The sequence below is a fragment of the Pinus tabuliformis genome, chromosome 1_2 (assembly GCF_031772625.1).
Source record: "Pinus tabuliformis cultivar Carrire ecotype Pingquan chromosome 1_2, CPIR1, whole genome shotgun sequence".
Lineage (NCBI taxonomy): Eukaryota > Viridiplantae > Streptophyta > Pinopsida > Pinales > Pinaceae > Pinus > Pinus tabuliformis.
Window position 1 is genome coordinate 159,123,767 of NC_142298.1, and position 18,384 is coordinate 159,142,150.

The window sequence follows — 18,384 nt, forward strand, 5'->3', positions numbered from 1 at the left end:
TTGTTTCTTTCCAATCCAAGAGAAACTGTTGGACAACTAATCCTCTATGGGTTGGTGTAGAATGTGAGCAGCCATGAGAGTCCAAGAGACCTTGGGATGTGGAATCCAATGGTCAGACGAATGTACTATAAATGTATATCATTGTGAATAAGAAATGCAATCTCATGTTTATCTTTCCCATTTTGTCTTTGTAATGTGTGTGTTTAACATGGTTTCAGAGCTATAGGTGAATTTCTGTCCTGCTCATATTTGAGCCACTTGTTTTGTGGCCTCTTTGGGCATGTAAGTTCTTTCATTAGTTCTGCATTTTATGAATGTTTTCTCAGATAAATTCGAGCTATGATCTCTGCCATGTAACTGCCATTTTCTTTGCACGTTGTTCCACTGATCTCTCAGCGAGATTCATGTTAGATTAGACCATCCATATCTGCGTTGAGTACTCGCTGGATTTTCAAGATCAGCAAAGTTGAAACCAGATCTCATTCTTATGCACGTAGGTAGGTTTTCGTCTCTGTTGTGCCGAAATAGTTTCTTCAAGGTTCAATCTCGTTTATAACTCTCTACACACCTTCGACTACTGGTGTTGGGTCGACATACTTCTCGGCTCGACTAGGCTTTCAAGAATTATTTCCTCATCTGTGTTGTTCTTAGGTTGTCAACGCCGATGAGTTTATCTGGAAAATGATTGTGTGCTTGGCAAGAGGTTTTCCCAGCTACAGTTTCCAAACCTTTACTTGTTTCTCAGAACTTTCATGCTATCGGGGAAAAACCCCTTTGTTTTCTAGGTTAAAGAAACTTCTTCCCTATTGTAGATATCATATTCTCTTCAGGGTTCACGGGTCTAGTCCAATTACCACTGTGTAATTTATATGTCCTCCGAGGTTACGAGATTGCTCCTATTTGGTCGCTATGTAATTTAAAAGTTTCATAGATGTGAAGACTTGGTAATTTATGCTCATGGGTTGTCAGTCATTTGTCAAATCCTCCAGTGGGAGGAACACAATGTGTTTATTCAGTTTTCTTTTGCTTTGCTATTTGAAAATGTTCAAGTTCTATTTGTGAAGGAATTGAAGGAATTGTTTGTTGGTTAAAATCCTAGAGCTCTTCGTAACAAAAAAATGGCAGAGAATAATCATTCATACACAGAACGCCTAGTGCCTTTTCCTTGAAATACTTAGCACTCTTAATTATTTGTTTAGTCTGACGATCCCTTTTACGCATACGCGCTACTAGCACTATGATAGAGGTCATCAGTAAAGCAAATCCAACACAAACACCTGTGAGAATCCCACTGTAAGATTTTACTCTAGGTTTCGGGTGGGAAAGACCATTGTTGGCACTTATTGTATCAGTTTGAGTATGTGAATCACCAGGTTGTCTGGTATTTTGTGCCGAAGTCGGGCTTTGCGGTTGGCTGGCATTCTTTACTGAATCTGGGCTTTGTGGTTGGCTGTCGTTCTGTGGCGAACCTGGGCTTTGAGGAACGTAGCATAGGAAAGGAAATCTGGAATCAGAAACATTGTATCCACAGATTTCTATGCTTGACATACAATCGCTGAACATTTTGAATGCTTCATCAATTTTATTCCATTTGATTTCAAAACCCCCACACAGAATGTCCCAAAAGTTCTACAAAGTTAAAGAAGATAATTGTTACAGGACGGGGAATCGAATAATTGAGTTGCAGGGAGCCCACTTGTTAGTTTCAGCTCCTCTTATGAGATCCAATTATGGCAAAGGAAACAACAGTAGTGGTAGAGGCGGTGCCAGTGCCGGTGCCAACAAGTGCGGAGTCAAGATGAGGCCTAAAGGAACGATCTTTAACTCCTCCTCCTGGCCTTAAATTGATTGCCTGATCTACCTGCATAACTCTCTTATTCTTCATCGACTTTGAGCCAAATATATGTAGCCCTCGCTCCACAAAAAAACCACCTGCAGGCAGTGTTTGATTCAGAAAGCACATCGTTACAGAGGCAGAGCTCTCCTCAGCCTTCCTGGACAAAAGAACGCGCTCTGAATGGAAGAAAATATTTATATGTATATATATTTATATATAAATGTTGTCTAGATATACTTATTTATAAATAGATTGGATTCAATCCAGGGGGAGAAGAATCCACAGAGCGAAGAAGAGGGCTCCAGAGGCAACCAGAGAAAGAAACAAGGAGATGAAGAAGAAGGGATGATGTGAAACGGGGCTACCGGTATCTGAAAGCTTCCTATGTTTCTGCGCATGTGGGAAGATTTCTCCATTAATGAATGGTCTTCCAGAGCCATTGAATTTAGAACTATTTAAATTATTGAATTTGGTCTTATAGATTGCAACCTAAGATATTAATTGTAACCTGCAACGATCTTGGCTTGGTTTTGATGCACTGAATACATTTTACTGTAACGAGAATTGTGGCAAGTTTTAGATTGATCATTGGTTATATTTCCAAATTTAAGTGTATTTTGGCCATTGTGCAAAATTATCTTTGTGCATTTTGTCCAACAGGGTATCTTTGTTTATTGTTGCAACCATTTTAGCCATATAATTCGAGAGAATTACCTGATTTGTTCAATGAAAATGACCATAATTAATGCAATATTGGAGTTCTTGAAAACTCTTATACAATCTACTTCTGATGACACATTCCAAATCAACAAAGGCTCTCTCTCAGAAATTCAGACTTGTCTGAAATATGCACATGAACACATTGATTTTTTGCAACTTGAATCTCAACTACAGTAGGAAGAATTACAATAGTGGAGTCATCATTATAAACCTAAATCTGTTCAGAAGATTGAAACAAACTCTCATAAGCAGAAAGACAATAATGTTACAGTTGATTCAAATCCAGTGCCCAATAAAGCAGCAAAGTTACATGCAGATGCAGAAGTTCAGTTTGCACTTCCCAAGCCCATCATCAGACCTTGGGAAGAGCTTGTCCACAACAAGCACATAATTGGTCTTGGATATGACAAGGACATGTCCTTTCATATTCCAGATTACTCAAAGCCCATTAAGTTTCAAAGTGTTGGATTTCTTCATGGCAATTCATCTTCAGTGGTTCCAGATTCTTCTCCTCTTCCATAGCAACAACAACAAGTTGTGAAATGCCAACACTATGACCAAGTTGGCCATATTAAAGATCACTATTTTGATATTCATCCATGTAAACATTGTTATAAAACCAATCATTCTTCAAACAGATGCTTCAGAAACAAACCTCCTGCAAGAACAAAGATTCATCTTGGATGGATCGCTTCTTGGCAATGGGCATCAACAACCAAGAAGATATTCCAGTCATATGTCAGAACTTGTTGTAGAGTATTAAACAGTCTTGCAGTTGAGTTTTCTCCATCATCTCACCTTGTATCTGACAAGGGGAGAAATGATGGTCATCTACAAGCTTCAAAGCCACATCAAGAGAGCCTGAGCCACAACCTGCCATACCAGATTTAGAGTTGTAGCTAGAGACAAATATGCCCCTGAGCATGCCTTCAGGCAGTGATACCTCTTCAAAGAATTGGGGACACTTCCTCTAGCAAAAGACTTCAGCTTCTCGTCAATTTTGGAAGAGTTCCAAGAATTGCATTAAGCATTCCAGAGTTGTTGGTCATCCTTAAACCATCACAGATTGAGACCTCCCTTTTCAGGTTGAGGTTCTCCCTTTTATGTGGGGTGAGACCTCCCTTTCATGGTTGAAGGTTTCCCTCTTCAAAATATTAGGAGCACTTCCTCTAGCATAAGACCTCAACTTCATGCTAGAATTGGAAGAGTTCCGGGAACTACACTAAGCGTTCCAGTGTTGGTGGTCATCCTTAAACCACCGCCCTTTATACCAACATTTCAAAGAACACATTCAGCCTAGTGCTGCCATGCATTTTTGCACATTTTGTATTACAACTCTCTTCTTGGACTCATATATAACCCTTCGGATTAAGGGGGGGGGAATGTTGGACACCTAATCCTCTATGGGTTGGTGTAGAATGTGAACAGCCATGAGAGTCCAAGAGACCTTGGGATGTGGAACCCAATGGTCACACGAATGTACTATAAATGTATATCATTGTGAATAAGAAATGCAATCTCATGTTTATATTTCCTATTTTGTCTCTGCCATGTGTGTGTTTAACATAAACATAAATAAATTGGCTTGTGATTTGACTTCAAGTCCCACAGTTGATCTCCAATCAAAACTTCCTCCATTTTCTCACACAAACCATGCGAGCAAATTACATAATCTACCACACTTGCCCCATTGTAAGTATCGCAAGTGAAATTATCGGACTTTGCCCATCTATTCAAGCCATTACAAATGACTAAATCAAAGGCCCCACATAGAATAAGCCATTGTTCACCAAAGAGATTGCAACCCTTGTCCTCTGAAATTATTTCCTGCTGATGATTACTTTCTTCTCTAAGCCAAATAGGGTCACAATCATCTTTACAACAAAGAATGCTAGCTTGCTCACTTGCAGTCCTAGCATTGAAATCACCCACTATAATGACTTCACCTAGCTATGAATATGTTGCAATATCTGCTTTTAAGGCTACAAATGGATCTTTGTGGTCAAGCCCTCCACCTTTGCAGATTTTTGAAACCTGTGACGCAAAATAGCATGTTGCAATTCTGATGTGGTTTCCATTTTTTGATATTCTAAACCAAATGAATTGCTTATTTGAGTCTTCTTTTTCTAATTGAATGAGACGGCCTTCTTTCTCCCTTAATAAAACCATGATACCCCCATGCCCTTTGCCATTCCCTCTTGCCTTGTTCCACACTGCCATCTTCCAGTATCCTTCAAATAAAGGTGTCTTGCACCTTTCATGCTCATGTGTTTCTCTGAGGCAAATTATGTCTCTATCTTCCGCAATAGGACCTAACCCAGGTCCTCGTCTCCATGGGTAACCTCTGCAGTTCCAAAAAACTAATCTTAAGGGACCCCCGTATGACTTGATTGCTATTTATTTTGACATGCAAGACTCACATTTGAGTCTTTGTCCCTGATTTCCCATACTGACCTTGCTTTCTAATTTCTTGTTGAAGAGTTTGTTGCCTCTTCTTTATTACCATCTTGCTGCTTTGTTTCGGAAAGAGGTCCAAATCACGTTATCACAAATTTGCCTTTATAAATCCATGCTCTTTTTCCTTCATCTCTTGCTGCCCTAACCTTTAAAATTTCCTCCCTTCTTTCCTCCTATTGTTTTACAGTTAAATCTTCTTCTAGGAAAAAATGAGAACCCCTCAAGAGATGTTTCTTGCTTAGAATGATATATTTATCACGCAAGCTAGTAATAATGACTTTTATGGGCCTAGATCTCTCCCCGTTAGACTTACCCACCCTCCATGCTTTGCATATTTGTCCTTGCCATAGAAACTTGTCTTTCAAGAAGTCTCTTGCAAGGTCAATAGTACACTCATTTTTCCCATAGTCTTTCACCCCTTTAATAATTACTTTTGCTACCCTATTTTGTCTTTCCTTGCCTTCACTATCTTGCATGTTGTCAACCTGAGTATTTGTTTCTCCTTCCTTATTAGAAAAATTGCTAGTAACTTGAGCCCAAGTTTTGGAAACTTTGGTGGAATCTCCTTTCATTTCTTCTCTTGCGTTCTCTTCATGGTTGTTTATTTGGGCAATCATTTTCCCTTTATCCTGGGATGATTTCACATTCACCACCTCTGTACTTTCCACTACATATTTCTTTATGTTTTTCACATCCGCCTTCATGCGTTGCCATTCTGTCTTCCCTATCAAGAGAGCTTCCTGTAGCAATTCCACTTGTTCTTTTAAAACTTTATTGCTTTCTGCTAAAGCCTTGTTCTCATTTGTTATTATATGAATTTTATGATCTCTTTCTTGCCCTTTAGCTTCTAAAGCCTCAAACCTTTGTTTTTCATTTAACAATTCTTTCACATAAAGATCAAATGACCAGGCGAGAGGTGTGGATGTGGGACTATATACGGAAGAATCAACAATGACGTTTCCTCTGGACTTCTTGTTGCCACGTGCTTGTAGAGGAGACTTGTTTGAGTGCTTTTTGCAAAGGGCTCGAGTACTTTTCTTTTTAGACCGTTTCTTCTTTGTTTGCTCCCATTTTAGATGGGCTATTATTTGTTTTAAAATGCGTTGATATTGTTTGGAATTGACCCAAATCCACTTCCCAACTTTGGCAGATGAGGCAATTTTCACTTGTCCTAAATCATTTGTCTCCACATCTTCTGAAATTTCTTGTTCCTTTGTCATATTTGAATGCATTTGTTGCTCCTTGCTCGCTGCTCAATACTTCTGCTGCATAAAAGCTCCCTGCTCTCACACTGCTCACTGTTCACTGCTCGCTGCTCTCACTACTGACCACATTACTCACACTGCAGTCGACTACAAAGGATCCGACACAACGTTGTTCTGACCTTGCGTTCCCATACTCCAATCAAAAAGCTCTCCGAACAAGTAATGTATTGTGATACACTAACCTCCCGAAAATTTTGCAAAACGCCTGCTATCTTCTGTTAAATAAGGTAAGGGTGAAACCCTCGTGACCTTGGAGAAATGCCAATGGAGCTCATGGTTTGAAGCAAGAAATTGCGTCTGCTTTCGACATCTTCACAGAGCGTTCTCTAATCACATATTGTGCTATATTTGAATGCATGTGAGTGGAACCTCCAAAATTATCCTGAGTCCATGTTGTGCTTTGATATGAATCTATTAATAAAACATAAATTTTGATTAATGATCGGAGTCATATCGTATTATTCTTTATTATTTGTATGGAAACAAATGCGTGAGAGCATGGCCAATCTCCAGCTAGCTATGCTAAGGGGAGAAGACATGCTAAAATCTAGTTAGCTTAGGGTTGGTGTGGCATAGGCCAGGTGCGATCATCGGGTAACTTTGACGGCGTAGATGCCCCTGGGTCGCTGTTTATCAAGCCACAGGTCAAGCTTGGAGGAACATAGACAACTTGACAATCTATATATATATATATATATATATATATATATATATGCAAAAAAATTGTAATTATTTTTCCTCTATCACATTAAAAATGATAAGATATATATATTTTTGAATTCAAGCTTCTATGATTCATATTATATTAAGAAGAGGCTTTTTGGTAGAAATCACATAGGAGAAAAATTTTGCCGACGCGTTTCAAACTAGCTAGTGTGGTTCATCATCAAGACCAGATGAAGATGCAGATCATGGCACATGCTTAAATAGAGGGCGATATAGAAACCAAAAGATCATATAACGACTAGTTTATGAAAAATAATATTTTAATAATGGCTAGATTATGAATAAAGGATAGTTTATGAAAAATAATATTATAATTTATAATTATTAAAATAAAAAAAAAATATTAATTAAGAAAATATTGAAAAACATAAACACTAACCAGAAACAAACAATCAAAGTCAAACAAAGACAAGGAACAAAGTCAAAAAAATATAAAGAGGATTCAAGGCCTGATTAATGAGTCAAAATCTTATAACAAAAGAGATAATTAAGGAGACTAAATCAAACCAAAGCAAACAAAGAGGGATGGTTAAATAAATTAGGGTCAACCAAAAAAATAAGGGTCTAGGGCCCTACAATCAATATAAGGAGCTAAGAAAATTAATAATGTCTAAGAAATATTCAAACCAGTTGAGATGAAATAATACTGAAAAGCGAAGGAAGATTTGAATAAAAACAATTTAAAGATGAGAAAATCGATCAAAAAACAAAACAATTCATAAAACAAAATGTTAAACCCTAAAAAACCAAATAATCTGTAAACAGAAACCAACTAAGAGGACAGGGACCCAACTTCTGCTAATATTCGAACCATCGTCTCTATTTAAATTATTGGGCCTTTTTTCCATTTCTAGGGCCTCCTTGAATTTACGATGATGGAAATGACTAACCTTGGCAATGACACGGGCCTCCTCAATGCAACGTGATGCCTAGATTTTTATGCATGTAAATTAAAATAATAAGTTTGTAACCATATTTAAATTTCATTAATAAGCACATAAAACCTTAATATTTACAATATAACAAGATTTGTAACCATGGTATTCATCCCCTCCCATGGATACTATTGACTTGTAAATAGGCTTTGTTACAATACCATGGCTCATCAATACCACGTGCCCAAAAACCATCTCTCATTTCGCAATCAAAATATTTTATTAAAAAATAATAATAATAATAATAATTTTATTATATTTTTGCACTGAATGACACTCTTAGCCCTAGTATGGAAGAGATGTTGTAATGTCATGCTATGTTGTGTTATCTAAACATTTTGACTCAATCAAATTACATAAAAATAAAAATAAAAATTATTAATTAAAACATTTTGACTTAGCCAAATTACATAAAATTAAAAAATAAAATAAAATAAGTAAAATAAATAACTAAACCAACTTAGATCCATCTTAGTTCCAAATCTATCAAGCTCCGAAAAAGATCAAATCTCTTTAGGTGCAAACTTTTCCTCAAATTTTGCACTCAAAAAAGAGTTTTGCACATAAAGGGATATGATCCCTCTCAAAGCTTGATAGATCCAAAGTTAAGATGGATCTACACTTGTTTATAATAGATATTTTTTTTTTCTCTGCAAAGACTAAGATCTATTAACTTAAAGTAAAAATAATTTTACAAGTAATCGAGGCCTCAGAAAAGAATTAATGAGGGCTCTCTACACAACAAGTTTGCCCCAACATGGAAGGATTCTGGGCATATATGCTACAAAAAACTACATGACAGAAATACATTTCAAAGAAGGACCAGTAGATCAGAAGATTGTGCATGAGTACAAGAGAGCTAATATCCATAGCGAGTCTGACTGTAAAAACGTTGCCACTGCCCTGGAAATGACCAAAAGCGTCAAGATGATGGAATTGAGTCATGACTATATTCAAAGAAACCTGGATGCTTTCATCTGCGTGACAGCCAAAAAACAAAAACGAGACAAAACAGACCCAGGTGGCCTTAGGCTTCCACATCCCCGCCAGGAGTCTTCTCTTCTGCTGGACAGTCGTTACACAAACACAGATCATCATTTCCGGCCTTATCATCCTCTGGGATTAACATGGGGTGATTAGTATCATTCAGAATTCCATCCCCGGCAGCAGGGAGAATATCTACATGGGGCGGAATGATTCTTGGACTGCCAATTTGACCTGGTTGATCAACCAGATCTTTCTCCTGGCTTCCCACTGTCAAATGCTGCTCGCTACTCTGAGAGGGTTCCGGAACTATGCAGGCCAGAGGATGGATTTGGTTTTCTTCTTCCGAGAGGATGATGGTGATATGGGCAGAAATCAGAGGCCTGTTGAGATTGATTTGGAATTTAAAATGTGTGGTTTGAAAAGCACTATTTGGGATTGGCCTACGAGCAGGGCTAGGAGATTGCACATTTTCCTGAGAGGGAGGGAGATTAACGGGAGATTGTTCAGGGTTCTCAGAACTGCTAGCTGTAGGGCAAGAGCCATTACCATGACGCCCTCTGGGTCGTTTCCTGCCACCTTGGCGGACCATATTGAGGAGCGTAGGGAGGGCCACAGAATCAAAAAAACAAGCAAAGAAGGCAGTGGAGAGTCGGAATGATTGAGCCAGAGAACAGGAAATACACACTGAGAGGGTCTGAGAAGGAGATGAAATCCGCTTACCCCTGAAACAAGCCTGAGTCCTGCAGAGCACGCCTCTGTAAACGGAGAACTTCTTGCCACCCGAAACCTTCGTAAGCCAGAACTCAGAGCAAGTAGAATGAATACTAACCATGAGAGGGATGAGCCAGGATGCCTTGAATATAACATTCCTTGCCATGCTTCGAACAGAGCACACCATAAATGCCCAGATATTGCCATATCCATCGTAATGTTGTTTATCAGTTTTACTTGAGGTGAGGTTCTGGGGAGCCCCGCTGCTCTGCCATATGTGGTACTCGCATTTAACAGTTGGCTTGTATACCATTTATGACACCTGTGTCACCCGCATTCGGGGCAATTTCTGCATGATGAGCATGAAGAGTTGTAGTGCCACCCGCATCCGGGGGTGTTTATAATAGATATTGAAAGAAGAATGAAGAAATTATTTTAGCGTCCACGAGGCTAAAAATAGCCTATGGGACATATTGCTTCTTCATCTGCTTGATGTATTCGACCCTTTTTCTGTGAAGCTTCACAATAAATGCTCCAAGCTTCTCGACAAACCCCTCTCTAAATAGATTATCCCAAGAGCTAGCTACCAACATATATGCATAATTTTCCATGTTTTCTTTTAAGGCCTCACATTCTAAAATGGAATGTTTTTTTGTTTCCAGTTTTCCAGAAGAACAAAAAATGCATACTCTTTCCTTCCACACTTCTTTTGGAGTTTTCCAACACCCTGTTTCAGAACGAAGTTGATGAGAATTAGTCCTTAACTTAGCAATAAGAATTTTGGCTCTCTAAGAGATATTGGCCTCTATGTATACTTTTGGTTGATGACTATGAGTGGAATTAAACACTTCAATATAGTACTTTTTATTTCTTCCTAGCTCATTATCCCAAGTACGCTTGTGGAACTTTTCCATAACAAAAACTTATATCTCTTTGCTATTTATGGGACACACGTTCAAGCAAATACCCCATTTACTAAACCATTTGTTATTTCGCTGCATCCAAGTTTTTTTTTTTTTTTTTTTTGCACAATATGTCTGTTAGCACTTGAAATTTCACCTCAGGCTGAGAAAGGTAAACCTCAAAGCTACATCAAACCATTTAGCCTCGTAGCTAGCCCTACGGGGCAGGAGAAGGCTCTCTCCGGTCTATCTCACAAAATCTCCAATAAATGAGATGACCAATAAGGTAACACTGATATTAGGCTAGTAAACTGATCAGAAAGATTGATTTTGGGGTTTTTGGGTTTTTGGTGGAAAATTGAGGAGAGGGCAATTTTGGGTGCGGGGATTGGACACAGTTTCTGCAGGGGGTTCCTTGGGGCGAGGTAGGAGACAGTGTTGATGCCTTTAACTGAAGTGGATGGTCAGGAAAGAAAGAAAGAGAGCTAAAGAGAGCAAACAATGACTTTGAATTCTCTTTAGACAGTAGAAAACATTGAAATTAAACAAACTTAAAAGCAGAGCATGGCAAGCATGAATTCTTACTTTAACACTTCATTTGTTTAATGTGCAGAAGTAAAGAAAGGAAATGAATCACATAACAAAGCTTACAAGAACATTGAGAAACACACCATCAACACATGAGTCCACAAGAATCCCAAAGATGACTGCAAAACCCTGGTCTTCCTTGCCAAAAATTGCAGAGATACAGTAAAATAATACAATGATAGCTGCTCCCTCAAGAGTCCAACCATGAAAATGAGCAAGAAAGTACATAATATAGATGATCTAACCTCTTTCCCTGCCTCCATGGGTCGAGCTCACTATCCTAGGAGCTGTTTCAACCACTTCTAAACTAAGCACTACAAACTAGGCAGTCAAAACAACTTGCCTCTATAAACTTGGAAACCAATTCATACATTTAATTTTTACCCTTTTCATAAATGAATCTTCTAGAAGAGTTACAAAAGGGTAAAAGTGTCTAAAAAATGTCACAATTACATCAAAGAGGACCATCATTAACCTCAAAAAGTCAAAAAGAGTCAAATCTGCGTTTTCTGGGCTGTACAATGCATTTCTGGACAAAACTGCCTGACGGGTCGCGCCCCTTTGGAGCCCTGTTTGAGGCACTTTCAGGTGGCCAAATTGAGCAAAAGTGGGCTTGTTGGAAAGGTCTGTGAGTCTACTTTCCTACCCAACTGGAATTTTTGAATTTGGAGTTCATTTTCCCTGTCAAAAATCAATTCTCCCAAGACAGCTTTCTGCAGTTCAAAAAAGTGGCAGAAAGTCAAATTTTGCATGTATTTTGACCTTCTGGAGGCCCAAAACTCCATAAAAACTCAAGTCCATCCATAGGCATATGTAACTTTGCATGACAAATCTAGAAATGCTGAGTTTTTGCAAAAAGGAGTTGCCCTGATGAAGGGTCGCGCGGGGGGTGAGACCCGTTAAAGAGCCAAAACCTGTAAATTACCAAAAATTGCCAAAATTACCCAAAATTCTCAGAATTTTTTGGGATTTGTGCTGTGGCTAGGCTATTGAGTGCCATGATCCTTGAGTGAAGCCTCAGCCAAGATACAGAGGGGATTTGGCCTCTTTCTCCGTTTTAGAGCCTCGGTCAACCGCCTTTGAAACATTTTCATTTTGGCCTTGCACACATGCATCCTCGCCCAATAATGATTTTTCATATTCCTCAGCAACTTTTTCTCTTGGTTGGCCTTAGCCAACAACCTCTCTAAGTGTGCATTCACCTGGATGAGCATGGACTCTCGGTCCGCAGGTAATGGATCATCGGGTCTTCTACGGTTCAAGATTCGGTCACTACGAATCCTCCATAGCTCATCAAGTACTTTCTCCTCCTCCAACTGTTTTTTGCACTGCTCCAGGTAAGTGATGTTCCATTGGGTACCCTCAAATCTCCTTTGCAAAGCATCATTTTCAGCTCTGAGATGCTGAATGATCTCCTTTGCCTCTCGGCTAGGAGAACTGGCCTCAAGATCAATAACCTCGGTGTCTGGAACTCCTGATGGACCCTCATGAATCATGGGCTGTTTGCCCCTCTGTGCTGCCTGTGCTGGTGAAGAAAGCGAGGCCCCTTCCACCTGATGTGGAGATAACACTCGCTGAGCTGATGATGAAGGCGAGACCCCTTCCACCTGCTGTGGAGATAGTACTCGCCTGGCTGCTGCAAATAAGGCCCTTGGGCCTTTCTGATAGGTGACCAGAGGTGAGGAGCTGACAGGTCTAGTGACAGGGATGTCATGCTGGTGTGATGGTCCTCCCTCCTCGTGAACAACCTCAGGATGTGGCTGTGATGGTGCTGTGAAAAACTCACGAGAGATGAACTCCTCCCATGAGATGCCCTGCTGAGTCAACTGATGCAATACTACTAGCTGAATCAAACCATAATGGTGAAGGCTCCTGTACTGCTGTGGCGGGGTCTTCCTCTGCAACATGGGCACCATCCTCTGAATGTTCTGAAAGAAGAAAACCGGGATGTTCATCATCCTCACTCGGGTGAAGTGCATCAAGAGAAGAATGTGATATGAGTACACCTGTGAAAATCTGCCCTCACAGGTAAAATAGTGCATAATAAGCCTCATGATGGGAGCATACTCGCTCCGGAGAAATCTGAATGGAAAAACACCCGCCAAATGTCTCATGAATGGTGGCCGGACATAAGGCTCAAAGTGAACAGTATCTAGCATCTTGCGCTTATTCCACACCTCACCAACATTCGGTATCCCTGTAGCATGTGAGATCACCTCGGGTGTCAATGTAAAGTCCACCCCTGCAAGGTTGACATGTCCATCATGCAAATGTAAAACAAAAAGGCGGGCCAACTCTCTGTGATGTTGAATCCGAGAGATCCTCTCACAGAACTGATAACAAGACATGTACTGAAAACAAGTGACTGCCATAGGACAGGCCTGTAATTCTGCCAAAGAGGTGGGCTCCTCTCGCTTATGATGTCCACCCTTACCACCCTTACGAGGCCTCCTCTGTACCTCAACCTCTGCAGATGATGAATGGTCATCACTTTGCTCATAAGTTTCGGTTTCTGACATAGTTTAGGAGCAAAGTGGACAAACTGTACTGCTGTCTCTGCCTGTAAAAAGTGCTGAATTCTATGCTGTTTCAAGGGGAAAAAGACATGAGGGAAATGTTAGGGGAGGGACCTTTTAACAAGGAATTGGGAATATATAAATATAACAGGGAATTTTTAAGGAAAATGTTGCAAACCATTATGCATATAGGAATACATATTTATAATCAGGGATATTGGGAAATCATTTGCAAAGATCACTGCATATGGGAAAAAACATGTATGAAAGTGAACATATGGGAATATGAATACATGTATTAATAGGGGAGATAGGGAAAATTTACAAAACTGCTGACATATTCACCAACAATTTCTGTTATTTATACATGCATATGGTGGAGGGAAATTAGGGTTTGAATTTTTGATGCTTTGGGAGAGGGGTAGGGTTTGCATTTTTAGTGATTAGGGAGAGGGGAGGATTTGCATTTCATTTATAAAATAGTATGGGGAAAAAAAAATATACATATAAGTGTGAGTGAAAGGGGAAGGAGGGAAACAAATACAAAGGGAAAAGCACCTTGAAACAACACAAACCCTAGCACATTTTGCACATTAACATTGCAGTCATATGAAGAGGTTTCACTTGCAAAATTTTGATCATTAAACATGTTCATGATATCCACCATTTATAACCAGCAACCATTCCATGTTTAGAACACCTACCTCAAACGATTTGATGGCTTGGAGGGCGTTTGAGCGAATTTGTTTTGAGTTTGCAGAGATACAGCTCAACGGGTCGCGCACCACGCCCAACGGGTCGCGCCCGTTGTTTTTCTGCACTGGAGACAACCCTCTGACGGGTCGCGCGCACCTGACGGGTCGCGCACCTGGCCTGACGGGTCGCGCACCAGTCTAATGCCCGAACGCACTCTGTTTTTGCTCCTTTCTCTCAATCACTCTCTCAAACCTCTCTTGCAAGCGTCTAGGATGCACAATGAGAGTGATAGGAGGGAATTTGGGTTTTTATAAGTTTCATTTGAAAAAATTTCATTCACAAACCCACTTTATAATGTTTTCTCTTTGACACTTTATAACACTGACTTTTTGGTTTCTTTTGTCCTGAATTTGACTCATTGAGTGCTTTGACTTGATTCTTTTTGCAGGTAGATCATCTGAGGGATCTTGGCAAGGGGACCAGGGTTGCATTTTGTCCGCTGAAGACTTTTGAAATTTCATCACTTATTTACAAAAACTTGAAAAATGACCTTGGCTTTAAAAACAGAGTTTTTAAATCCAAGGTGAAGATTAGCTGTACCAGATAAGAAATCTTGAAGAAACACTTTTACAATCATCCCTCTGGCTTGCTGAATACTCATTGACTTTTCAGACACATGACCCTGTAAACATATTTGACCAAAACCCTAGACCTAGGAAATTGACCTCAAGACAAGACAAGACAAGCTTGAAAGAGCTTAATGACTGAAATGACCTGAACCAGCAATGCCAAGAGGGGTACAACACACCAGCTCCTCCATCAGGGTTATGGCATGCCTAACGGGATGCAAAAAATTGACACTGATGAGACACCTACATATGCAAATGCAAAGAGTTTTGATCGCTGATGGAGGGCTCAAGACCGACTCTAACATTGGCTCCAATGGGGATGGTAGCTCCTTGGAGGTACCAAGAACCTTAGACCTCTGGGAGAGCAGACCAGTGCCTTATTCGTTGGGCGATGGAGTCAACATATACACACATGACCAAATTTGAAACAACTTTATTTGACTTAGACAATTGACTGAAATCCTAGACTAACTTTGACACTAACTCGCTTACTTTATGCAGAAAATGAACTGACTGAAACAACTTGCAAAACTCACACCAACTAATCACCATTTTCAGAATTATAGCCTTCACCGCGGGCCCCAAACTGAAGATGAGAGATCAGTTTCACACTTGCTGCAGAATGAAAATAAAATGGTAATTACAATGAGAGTGATTAGAGCAGAAAATGCTCAAGCATGATACCTTTTGAGCAGCCGGCCATTCACCGACCCACCAAGACATTCATCACCGTTCATTTCTTTGAGAAGAAAAGCATTTGGACCACGGTATGCTGCAATTTTGTAAGGACCCTTCCATAAGTTGTCGAATTTTCCATGCTTCCCTTTGTCTTCATTGCGGGCATCCCATCTCAACACAACATCATCGATCTGAAAATCATCTGCTTTGGCCTTTTTTTCATATATTTTCTTTATGCGCTCCTGCAACTTAAGGGAATTCTGATGAACCTCTTCTCGTGTCTGCTGTAAATGAATCATTTGACTGATCCGCCGTTGCATGGGATCCTCCTCACCACTAGCTTCTTGAAACAACTTGGCTACTGGAACACTAAGTGAAGTAGGAAACACTGCATCTACTCCATAAACCAGTTCAAAAGGTGACATACCAATTGACTTCTTTTGACTTACCCGATCAGCCCATAATGCATTTATTAACTTCTTGTGCCAGCTCTTCTTATTTATTTCCAGCAATTTCTTTATGATGTTCACTAGAGATTTGTTCGAAGATTCAGCCAGCCCATTACCTTGCAGATGGTAGGCGGTTGAATGCCCCAAGCTGATGTTATATTTATAGCAAAAATCAACCAACTTCTTCGATTTGAATGCTGCTGCGTTATCTGTAATCAACTTATGTGGACAGCCGAAACGTGACAAGATATTATTTTCAAGAAAAGAGATAATTACCGAATCCGTAGCTTGCCGGGTGGGAATGGCTTCAATCCACTTTGTGAAGTAATCTGTGGCGGTCAAGATCCATCGATGCTGCCCGGAAGATGCTGGGTGGATTTCGCCAATAAAATCCAAGCCCCATTGCTGAAATGGTGCGCTGATTTCAACCGGCTTGAGAGGCAATGGCTGTAATTTCTGTTTTCCTTGAAAAATTTGACATTCATGACAGCTCTTTACCACTTTATACACATCAGAAAATAAAGAAGGCCAATAGAAACCAGCTCTCAAGATCTTATTAGCCGTGGTCTTCCAAAATAAGTGACCCCCACAGTCACCTTTATGGAAATCATCTACTGTTGTCTTAGCTTCCTCTTCGACCAAACAGTTCAGCAAGATGCCACCAGGATCTTTCCAATAAAGTGCAGATTTGATAATGCAAAATTTGGCAGCCTTTAGTTTCAATGTTCTAGCTTTGTTTCTAGGCATTCCAGGAGGTGAAGATAAATTTTGAAGCACATAAACTATATCAGCATACCAAGGAGAAGACACAAAGATATCGGATACCTGTAGAACTGAATTTTCTTCATTTTCATCGGACAAGGCAGCAATCAAATTGATATCAAGGACGTGAAGATTTGTTTCAGCCATCAACTTAGCAAGACCTTGACCTTTAATCAACTTGGTAGGCTTAATTTCTACATCATACTCTAATAGTGCAGCGATCCACTTACCCCTTCTTCCTTTCGGTTCCGTTTGCACTAAAACATCCTTAACAGCTGCATTAGGAACATATGCTAAAATATGAGAATTCAATATGTAAACCCGGAAATCTTTCAAGGCTTTGATCAGCGCCAATGCTTGCTTCTCAATGATATTATAATTCAGCGCTCCTTCTATTATGATGCGGCTGAAAAAAGCTATGGGCCTCTCAACTCCATCCCTTTTTTGCATCAACACGGCTGCTAATGTATGCTCAGAGGCAAATGAAAACAAAATGAAATCCTGTGTATAATCTGGGCTGATCAAAGTTGGGGCTGAAGATAAGATTACCTTTATCAAATTAAAAGACTTCACCGCCTCTTAGGTCCATTTGAGCTCGCTGTCCTTCTTGAGCATATTGGTTATCTCTCTAAGATGTTCAGCAAGATTGGGGATGAAACGACGCAGAAAATTCAATTTACCATTGAAGGACTGAATTTCTTTCTTGCTACGGGGCTGCTCCACTTGCTGAATTGCTTCCACTCGTGCAGGATCTATACGAATGCCATCTTTAGAAATGATATGGCCCAGCAGCTTGCCTTCGCTCATAGCAAAAAGACTCTTCTTCGGATTCAATGAGATGCCATATTTTCTGCACTTTTGAAACACCTTAGTCAAATGAAACAAATGCTCTTCATCTGATTTAGAAAACACGGTCAGATCATCAAGATAAACAACTAAAAAGGCATCTTTCTCATTTGCAAAGGCCATGTCCATTGCCCGCTGAAATGTGGCACCCGCGTTCTTCAATCCAAACGGCATCTTGGCATAATGAAATGTACCCCATGGAGTAGTAAATGCTGTCTTGTCACGGTCATCTTCGTGCACCAAAATCTGATTATACCCGGAGTAACCATCAAGCAATGACATCCTAGATGCCCCCACAACCCGCTGCAATATGTGGTCCATTTTAGGCAGCGGATAATTGTCCTTTAATGACACCTTGTTCAGATTTCTGAAGTCTATGCACAAGCGAATCTCACGGGTCTTCTTTCTCACGGGCACCAAGTTTGAAATCCAATCAGAAAACCGGATTGGCACTATGATTCCAGACTTATACAACCTGTTGACTTCCTTCTCAATCAATGGATGCAATTTAGGATTAATTCTTCTCAACTTTTGCCGGAAAGGCTTTTGATTTGGTTTTATGGGAATGGTATGCTGAATGATACTTGTGTCATAAGTTTTCAAATCTGAATAGTCCCATGCAAAAACATTAGAATACAGAGACAATAATCTGATATACTCTTGCTTTACCTTAGGCGGCA